Raw genomic sequence first — 9,997 nt, forward strand, 5'->3', positions numbered from 1 at the left:
TAAAAGAAAAAAATTGATAAATGAGATTCCATCAAAATTTAGAACTTTAAATGACATCATTAAAATGAAAAGTAGTCCTTAAACAGACCTTATTTACAATGCAAATAACCCATGACCAGAATACATAAAGAATTCTTAGAGCTCATTAATAGACAACCCAATTAAAAAGTAGACAGAAGAAGATGATAAATAGCCAGTATAGCACAAGGAAAGGTGTACAACTCTAGAATCAGAAAATTACTAATCAGTACAGTAACAACACTGAATTATGCACTCATTTTTTTTTTTTTTTTTTTTGGTACCGGGGATCGAACTCAGGTCCTTGTGCTTGCGAGGCAGGCAGTGGAACCACTGAGCAAAATCCCCAGCCAAATTATGCACTCATTAGGGAGATGAAGTTGAAAGTTTTAAAAGCCTTGTCATGACTTTTTCTTTTTGTTGGAGTCTCCCCATTTGCGTTTAATTTGTCATGCCCAATAGATTCATTCTGCTGGGTTTTCTGGGGTTGTGATCCACACTGTCTTTTCCTAGAGTATTGTCTAAAATTTTTTGGAGTGCCGGTTTGATATTCATGAAGTTCCTGAGGTGCTCTTTGTCATGAAAGTATCTTATTTCTCCATCAATTTTGAAAGATAGTTTTGCAGGGTACATGAATCTGGGTTGGAGGCTGTTTTCCTTTAGGGCTTGAAATACATCACTCCAAGCTCTTCTTGCCTTGAGGGTTTGCATTGAGAAGTCTGCTGTGATTCTGATGGGCTTTCCTTTGTATGTAATTTGTTTCTTTTCTTGCACTGCTTGTAGAATTTTGTTCTTCTGTTGGATTTCTGGAATCCTAACTATTATATGCCTATGTGTAGATTTTTTTTGATCAAGGCTAGTTGGAATCCTGTATGCCTCACTTATCTGTATGTCAAGTTCTTTTCCCCTCCTTGGGAAGTTTTCTGCCATCACTTCTGTGAAGAGTTTTTTTTATGTCATCTACACTCTCTTCTCTTTCTTCATTGACAAAAATCAGTCTTATGTTATTCTTCTTTGCATCGTCTAGCAGTTGCTGGATTGATTTTTCATGTTCCTTTACAATTTTGAAGCAATTTTTCTTTTCCTGGTCACTAATGGCAATCTTTTCATCTATATCTGAAATTCTTTCCTCACATTGGTTCATTCTGCTGCACAGACTTTCGATGGAGTTTTTAATCTCCTGGAAATCTGTTTGCATCTGTTTTATGGATTCCATTTGTTTCCTATGTTGGAATTCCATCATGTTACTCAGATCCTCTATTTTTTATCTGTGTCCTCTGTAGATTTATTAATCATATCTTGCACCAAGAGCACAATCTTTGCTGTTATCTGAATAATTACTTCTGATTTCATTTTTCCAAGGTCCTCTTTTGTTGCCAGTTCAGAGAGTCCAGGTAGTTGGGTATCAGATTGGTCCATCTCCTTTCCCTTTGGGGTTGCTGTAGGTGATCCAGAAGTCTGTTTTTGAGGCTTGTTTATCTGTATCCTCATTTTCATGGTGGGGTGCATCTATCACCTGTGCAGGTCACCTTCTCTGCCCTAGGAGCTTGGGATGGCAGTGGGGGAGCTTCCTTCTGGGTTCTGGGACAGGATTAGCTCCTCTGCCCTAGGAGCCGGGTATGGCAGTGAGGCAGCTTCCATCCAGGTGCTGGGACAGGCTCAGCTCCTCTGCTCTAGGAGCGTGGGATGGTGGTGGGGGAGCTTCCTTCTGGGTGCTGGGACCAACTCACATTCTCTGCCCTAGGAGCTTGGGATGGTAGTGGGGGAGCTTCCTTCCAAGTGCTGGGACCACCTGGACTTCTCTGACCTAGGAGCTTGGGATGGCAGCGGGGGAGCTTCCTTCCTGGTGCTGGGACTGTCCCACCCTCACTTCCCAAGAGCTTGGGATGGCGGAGGGGAGCTTCTTTCTGGGTGCTGGGACCAGCTCACCTTCTCTGCCCTAGGAGTCTGGGATGGTGTTTGCAAGCTTCCTACCAGGTGCTGGGACCGGCTGGGCTTCTCTGCCCTAGAAGCTTGGGATGGCAGTGGGGGAGCTTCCTTCTGGGTGTTGGACCGGCTCACCTTCTCTGCCCTAGGAGCTTGGGATGGTAGCGGGGGAGCTTCCTTCCGGTTGCTGGGCCTGGCTGGGCTTCTCTGCCCTGGGAGCTTGGGATGACAGTGGGGAGCTTCCTTCCTGTGCTGGGACCAGCTGGGCTTCTCTGCCCTAGGAGCTTGGGGTGGCGGTGGGGGAGCTTCCTTCCGGGTGCTGGGACCACCTGGGCTTCTCTGCCCTAGGAGCTTGGGATGATGGCAGGGCGCTTCCTTCTGGGTGCTGGGACTGGCTGGGCATCTCTGCCCTATTATCTTGGGACAGTGGCAGGGAGCTTCCTTCTGGGTGCTGGGACCAGCTGGGCTTCTCTGCCCTATTAGCTTGGGATGGCAGCAGGGAGCTTCCTTCCGGGTGCTGGGCCCAGCTCACCTTCTCTGCCCTAGGACCTTGGGTTGGTGGTGCAGGAGCTTTTTCAAGGTGCTGGGATCAGCTGAGCTTCTCTGCCCTAGAAGCTTGGGATGGTGGTGCAGAGCTTCCTCCTGGGTACTGGGACCAGCTCACCTTCTCTGCCCTAGGAGCTTGGGATGGTGGTGAGGGAGCTTCCTTCTGGGTGCTGGGACTGGCTGGGCTTCTCTGCCCTAGGAGCTTGGGATGGTGGCAGGGAGCTTTCTTCTGGAGCTTCCTTCTGGGTGCTGGGACTGGCTCACCTTCTCTGCCCTAGGAGCTTCCTGATGGTCTATTTTTGTGCAGCTGTTTTAGGCTGAGGAGGAGTGTTGATCTTGCGTAGCCAGGAACCAAAAGTTTTGTCTTCACTGAACTAAAGTAGACATAGGAATATCAGGGTTTTTTTTTTTTTTTTGAAGAATGATTGTCTTTTGACACTCTGAAAAAGAGTATAAGAATGTTAGCAGGCTACTGTGATCATTTTTACTGTCCTATTCTCACTCTGTAGATCATATTTGTTTTCCACCTTCAATAAATGTATATCCTTGTTGCCTTTTTCATGTGTCTTGTCCAATTCTTTGTTCAGGAGACCAAGGACTTGGAAATAATCTCTTCAGGATCCAAAAGTTCATAACATTTTCTTGGTGAGTTCAGTCAGGAGAGGTTTAGGTAATTTAGGCATGTGTCTGCAGGCCTGAGCAAAACAAAGGCAACCGAAAATGAAGGTCAATAAAGCCAGTGCTACCTGAACTCTCTGAGGAAAAGGACCACCTAAAAGAAGAAAGCTATTCCTATGAATCACTGGAAGATTTGAGGCTTCTTGTCAAAAAGCAGGAGTCCAGTACTGTTTTTGATGAAGATAAGTAGTCATAGGTATAGATAAGCAGAGTCACTGATGAATCCAGATTTACCACAGTTTAAATGGGCACCTGTATAGGATTCCTGCTTTTAATTGGAACCATAATGTGGATAATTTTCCTTGGGCTATGGCTCTCAGGCTCTTGGTAGTTTATCTAATATCCCTGTTCATCATTCTTTCTTCTCTGCAGGAAGCATAGAAATAAAAGTCATTCAACACTTCTCTCAAGTAATATCACAGGAAACTAATGTCTCTAATTGCCAGATCTGTCATAATGTACTTTTCCTTTAGTATATATTTACCATTCTTAATGATAATATTCATCATGGGGAATTTGTATACATACATATTTTAATTCTTTTTTCCCATTCCCCTCCACTCCCTTCAACCCTTTATCCTTCCTGTTTTACCAAAGCTCTCTCTCTCCATTTTTTCTTCAACTCTTTTTCTTTTTAAAAATCCCCTTTCCCTCTCTTCCCTTCCTTATCTTCCCCTCCATTGTCCCCTTTCCCATTTGAACAAGTTCTTCCTACTTACTAATGTTTATCCTCTATTTTGGTCCTTATTTACACTTTGGGTTTCTCACACAAGAAAAACAATGTGATATTGAACTTGTGGATCTGATCTATTTCACTCAAGATTATGGTCTCAAGATGAATCCATTTACTTAAAAAGTCTCATTTATCCTTCTTTATAGAGGGTAGTACTTCATTGTATACAAATATCACATTTTCTTTATGCATTCATTTGTTGATGGCAACATGGGCTGTTTCCAAGATTTAGCTATTATAAAATTGTGTTGGTTTAAACTTGGGTATATATGTATCACTATGGTACGATGACTAACTTTTTCAGAAAGATACCTAGAAAGGGAATAGCTGGGTCAAATGAAACCTCTAGTTTTAGTCTTTTGAGGAATCTTCATACTGATTTCCATACTGGTTGTACCAATTAGCGTTCCCACCAACAATGGAGAAAGGTACCTTTTTCCCCAAGAGCCTCATCCATGTTTGTTACTGGTTGATTTTTTGATGATAGCCATTCTTTCTAGAATAAGATGGAATCTCAATGTTATTTTAATTTGCAATTCTCAAATGGCCAAGGATATTGAACATTTTTTCATGCATTTACTTGCTGTTTGTACTTCTTTATCTGAGAAGTGTCTATTCATTTTGGATGCCTCATGTTTGGATTGGGTCTTTTAATATGGGGGGGTCATTTTTAGTTCTTTACATATTCTAAGATATAAGTCCTTTGTGTGAGGTGTAGCTGGTAAAAATTTTTTCTCATTCTGTGAGTTATCTCTTCACTCTGTTGGTTTCTTTTGCTGTGCAAAAGCTTTTTAATTTGATGTGATCCCATGTGTCGGCTTTGTAGTATTTCCAGTGTAATTGGGGTTTTGTTCATAAAGTCTTTGCCTACAGCTATGTCTTCAACTGTTTTACCTAATCTATCTTCCAGCAGATAAAGTGTTTCTGTTTCAATATTTAGATCTTTCATCCATTTCAATTGTAGTTTAGTTCACGGTAGGAGTCATGGGTCTATGTTCAATCTTTGGCATATGGAAAGCCAGTTTTCCCAGCACCATTTATTAAAAGGCCCCTTTGTCAAAGATAAGGTAGCTCAGTGTGGTTGGAGTTGTTTCTGCATGTTGTGTTCTGTTGCATTGATCCTCAAGTCTGTTTTTTTCCCCAATACTATGCTGTTCTTATAACTGTAACTTTGTAATATAACTTCATAGCAGGGATTGTGACGCTCCCTGCCTTGCCCTTGTACCTAGAATTGCTTTTGCTACCATAGGTCTCTATTTATTTGATGTGAATTTTAGGATTATTTTCTCTAGATCTGTGGGGGATGCTATTGGCATTTTAATTGTGATTGAATTAAATCTGTATAATAGTTTTATGTGTTTTTAATTTTTTTTGGTACCAGGGATCAAACTTGGGACCTTGCACTTGTGCGGCAGGCGCCAGAACCACTGAGCTAAATCCCTGAAGCTGTATAATAGTTTTAGAAGTACAACTATTTGCATTATAATGGTTCTGCCCATCTAAGAACAAAAGATATCTTTCCATTTTCTGATGTCCTCTTTGAACTCCATTTTCAGAATGTTGTAGTTTTCAATTTAGAATTCTTTCACTTTCTTGGTTAGATTTATTCCTATGTATTCCATTTTTCTTAATGTTATTGTGGGAGGCATGGTTTCCCTAATAATTTCCTCAGTGAGTTTATTATTGGTGCAGAGGAATGCTATTGATTATAGAATGTTGACTTTTTCCTGCTATGGTACTGAATTTGGTTATTAATTCTAGGAGTCTTTTGGTGGAGTTTTGGGGGCCTTCTATGTAGAGGATCACATAATCAACAAATAATGATAATTTAACTGCTTCATTTCTTGTTCATATTCCTTTCATTTATTTCTTTTCTTGAATTACTCTAATGTTTCCAGAACTATATTGAACAGGAGAGGTGATAGTGGGCCTCCTTGTCTTCCTGATTTTAGAGTGAAAGCTTTCAGTATTTAATCATTTAGTATGATGTTGGCTGTTTTTTTGCCATAGATGGTTTTTATGAGATTGAAATAAAGACCTTCTATTCCAATTTTAATTAGGGTGGGTTTTTTTGGTACCGGGGATTGAACTTGGGTCCTTGTGTTTGCGCAGCAGGCGGAGAAACCCCTGAGCTAAATCCCCAGCCCCTAATTAGGGTTTTTAACATGAATTGGTGTTGGACTTTTTCAAATGTTTTTTCTGCATCTATAGAGATGGTCACGTCGTTTCTGTCCTTGGTTCTATTAATGTCATGTATTACATTCATTGATTTTCATATGTTGAACTATCCCTGCATCCCTGGAATGAATCCTACTTAGTCATGGTGTATAATATTTTTTATGACTTGCTGTATTCTATTTGCTAGTACTTATTGAGGATATTTGCATCTATGATCCCTAAAGAGATCAGCTTGTAATTCTCTTTATTGATTGGGCCCCTTTTTGGTTTTGGTATCAGAGTAATGCTTGCTTTCAGGAATGACTTTGGAAGTATTGTTTTCCTTTAAATTTCATAAAAGAGGGGCTGGAGATTTAGCTCAGTAGCACCATGCCTGCCTTGCAAGCACAAAGTCCTGAGATCAATCCCTGGTACAAAAAAAAATTCATTAAAGAGTTTGAGGAATAGTGGCATTAGATCTTTTCTAAAGTTTTTGTAGAATTCATCAGTGAATGGGTCAAGACCTGAATTTTCTCAGTTGGCAGGTTTTTTTAATTCCTTCTTCAATTTCATTGACTGATATTGCATTATTTAGAATTTTTTTATCTTTTTGATTCAGCTTTTGTCATTTACATGTATCTAAGAACCTATCCATTCCTTCTGAATTTTCTATTTTATTAGAGTACAGGTTCTCCAAGTAGTTCCCAATGATCTTCTGGATTTTTTGCAGGATCTATCGTGATTTTGCCCATTTCATTCCTAATTGCATGGATTTGGGTCTGCTCATTGCTTGTTTTGATAAGGTTTGCTACGAGGTTACTTTATTTAATCTTTAAAAAAAATATCTCTTCCATTCATTGATTCCTTGTATTGTTTTTTAGTCTCAATTGCATTAATTTTTCCTCAGACAGTCATAATTTCCTTCCTTGTACTAGGTTTGGGTTTGCATTACTATTGTATTTTTAGAACCTTGAGGTTCAACATTATGCTATTTATTTGAGCTCACTGTTTTTATGATGTGGGAATTCACCACTACAAACTTCCCTCTTAGGACTTCTTTCATTCCAACTCAAAGGTTCTGGTGTGTCATATTGGCATTATTGTTTGAGTGTAGAAACTGTCTAATTTTTCCTTAAATTTCATCTGTGACCAGCTGGTTATTCAAGAAGGTATTATTTCATTTCCATTTGTTAAATAGGCTTTGTGATTTCTTTTGCCATTGGTTTCCAATTTCATTGCACTATGATCTGGTAATACACAAGGGATAATTTCAATTCCTTTTACATTTAGTAAGTTATGCTCTATGAGCTGGTATGTTGTCTATTTTGGGGGAAGTCCTATGTGATATTAAGAAGAATGTGCATTCAATTGTTGGGTGGAACACTGTGTAGATATCTAGTAAGTCTATTTGTTTAAAGGTTTGGTTCAACTCTGATATTTCTATGTTGATTTGTTTTGTATTAAATTCTTTTATTGGTACATTGTAGGTATACAACACAATTACATTTCTCATTGGGAATTGTACCTTTACATAATGCATCTTGGTTCTTATTTTTTCCCCATTCCTAGCCCTCCCTTCACACCCTCCACCCTTCCCTATTTACAAAGACTTTATTTCCATTTTTTCCATTTCTCAGCATTTTTCCTTTCCCTTCTTTCCTTTCCCCTGTGCCTCCCACTACCCCTACCCCTTTGGACCTTTTCTTCCTATTTTACATTATCGATTATTCATTCTAATCATTGGTACATCTTAGGTATACAATATAATGATATTCATCATTGGAAATTTGCACCTTTACATAGTATCTCTTGGTTATTTTTCACCCTTGCCCAGCCCTCCCTTCAACCCCTCCATTCCTCCCTATTTACAAAGATTTTGTTCCTATTTTTCCATTTTCTCATATTAATCCCATTCCCTTCGATCCTTTCCCCTACCCCTCCCACTTCCTTCCCCTTTGCCCCTTTTCTTCCTATTTCACATTACCTATTATACATTTAGTCCTTATTTACACTTTCAGTTTCTCACACCAGAGAAACTATTTGGTATTTACACATGTGTGTCCTATTTATTTCACTTAAGAGTATCACCTCAATGTGCATCCACTTAGCTATAAATGTCTCTAATTTCTCATTTTTTATGGCTGAGTAGTACTCCATTTTATAAAAAAACCACATTTTCTTTCTCCAGTCTCCAGTTGATGGGCATTTGGGCTGTTTCCAAGTTGTAGCTACTACAAACTGCACTACTATGAACATGAGTGCACATATATCACTGTGGTATGATTCTTTTAATTCATTGGGGAAGATTCCCAGCAGTGGAATAGCGGGGTCAAATGGGACTTCCAGTCCTAGTTCTTTGAGGGATCTCCATACTGATTTCCACAGTGGTTGCACCAGTCAACACTCCCACCAGCAGTGGAGCAGGGTTCCTCTTTCCCCACAGCCCTGCCAGCATTTGTTATTGGTTGATTTCATGATAGCAGCCTTTCTTTCTAGAGTGAAGTGGAATCTCACCGTTATTTTCATTTGCATCTCTCAAATGACCAGTGATGTTGAACATTTTTTCATGTATTTATTTGCTTTTTCTACTTCTTTGTCTGAGAGAGGTCTGTTCATTTCAGATGCCCATTTTCAGATTGGGTCTTTAAATTTGGGAGGTCTGATCTTTTTAAGTTCTTTATAGATTCGAGATAGTAGACCTTCATCTGAGGAAGAGCAGGTGAAGATTTTTCACCACATTATGGGTTGTCTCTTCACACTGCTAGTGGTTTCTCTTGCTGTGCAGAAGCCTTTTAATAAGAAGAGATCCCACTTGTTGACTGTTTGTGCTAGTTCACAGGCAACTGAGGTTTTGTTCATAAAATCTTTTCCTACACCGATGTCTTCAAGGGTTCTACCTAACCTCTGTTCCAACTGGTTCAGAGTTTGTATTTTAATATTTAGATCTTTCATCCATTTTGATTTTAGTTTAGTGCATGGTGAGAGATACAGGTCTAGTTTTAATCTTTGGCAAGTTGAAGCCCAATTTTTCCAGCACCATTTATTAAAGAGGCTATCTTTCCTCCAGTGAGGGTGTTTGGCTCCTTTGTTGAAGATGAGATGGCTGAGTGTGTCTGGAGTTGTTTCTGCATCTTCTAATCTGTTCCACTGGTCCTCAAGTCTGTTTCTATGCCAGTACCATGCTGTTTTGATCACAGTAGCTTTGTAGTAGAGTTGCAGGTTGGGGATTGTGATACCCCCTGCCATGTCTCTGTTACCTAGAATTGCTTTTGCTATTCGGGGTCTCTTCTTCTTCCAAAAGAAGTTTTGGATGGTTTTCTCGAGGTCTATGAAGTATGCTGCTGGGATCTCAATTGGAATTGCATTAAATCTATATAGCAATTTTGGAAGTATGGCCATTTTCACTCTATTAATCCTTCCTACCCAGGAGCAGGGGATGTCTGTCCATTTTCTGATATCATCTCCAATCTCTCTTTTCAGAGTGCCATAGTTTTCAGAGAAGAGGTCTTTGATTTCTTTCATTAGGATGATTCCTAGGTATTTCAGTTTTTTGGATGCTATTGTGAAAGGAATTATTTGCCCTATTTCTCTCTCAGTGAGTCTGTCATTGGTGTAGAGGAAAGCTATTGATTTTTGTGTGTTGACCTTGTAACCAGCTACTTGACTGAATTTGGTTATTAAGTCTAGAAGACTTTTGGTGGAGTTCTTGGGGTCTTCTATGTAGAGTATCATGTCATCTGCAAATAATGACAGTTTGCCTTCTTCATTTCCTATCTTTATTCCTTTTATTTCTTTCTCTTATCTAATTGCTGTGGCTAATGTTCCCAAAACTATACTGAACAGGAGTGGTGATAGTGGGCATCCTTGTCTCGTTCCTGACTTTAGTTTGAAAGTTTTCAGATTTTGACCATTTAGTATGATATTGACCATTGGATTTTC

The sequence above is a fragment of the Heterocephalus glaber genome, unplaced genomic scaffold, assembly GCF_053883595.1.
Source record: "Heterocephalus glaber isolate CG9 unplaced genomic scaffold, H.glaber_assembly_v1.0 deba00001546, whole genome shotgun sequence".
Lineage (NCBI taxonomy): Eukaryota > Metazoa > Chordata > Mammalia > Rodentia > Bathyergidae > Heterocephalus > Heterocephalus glaber.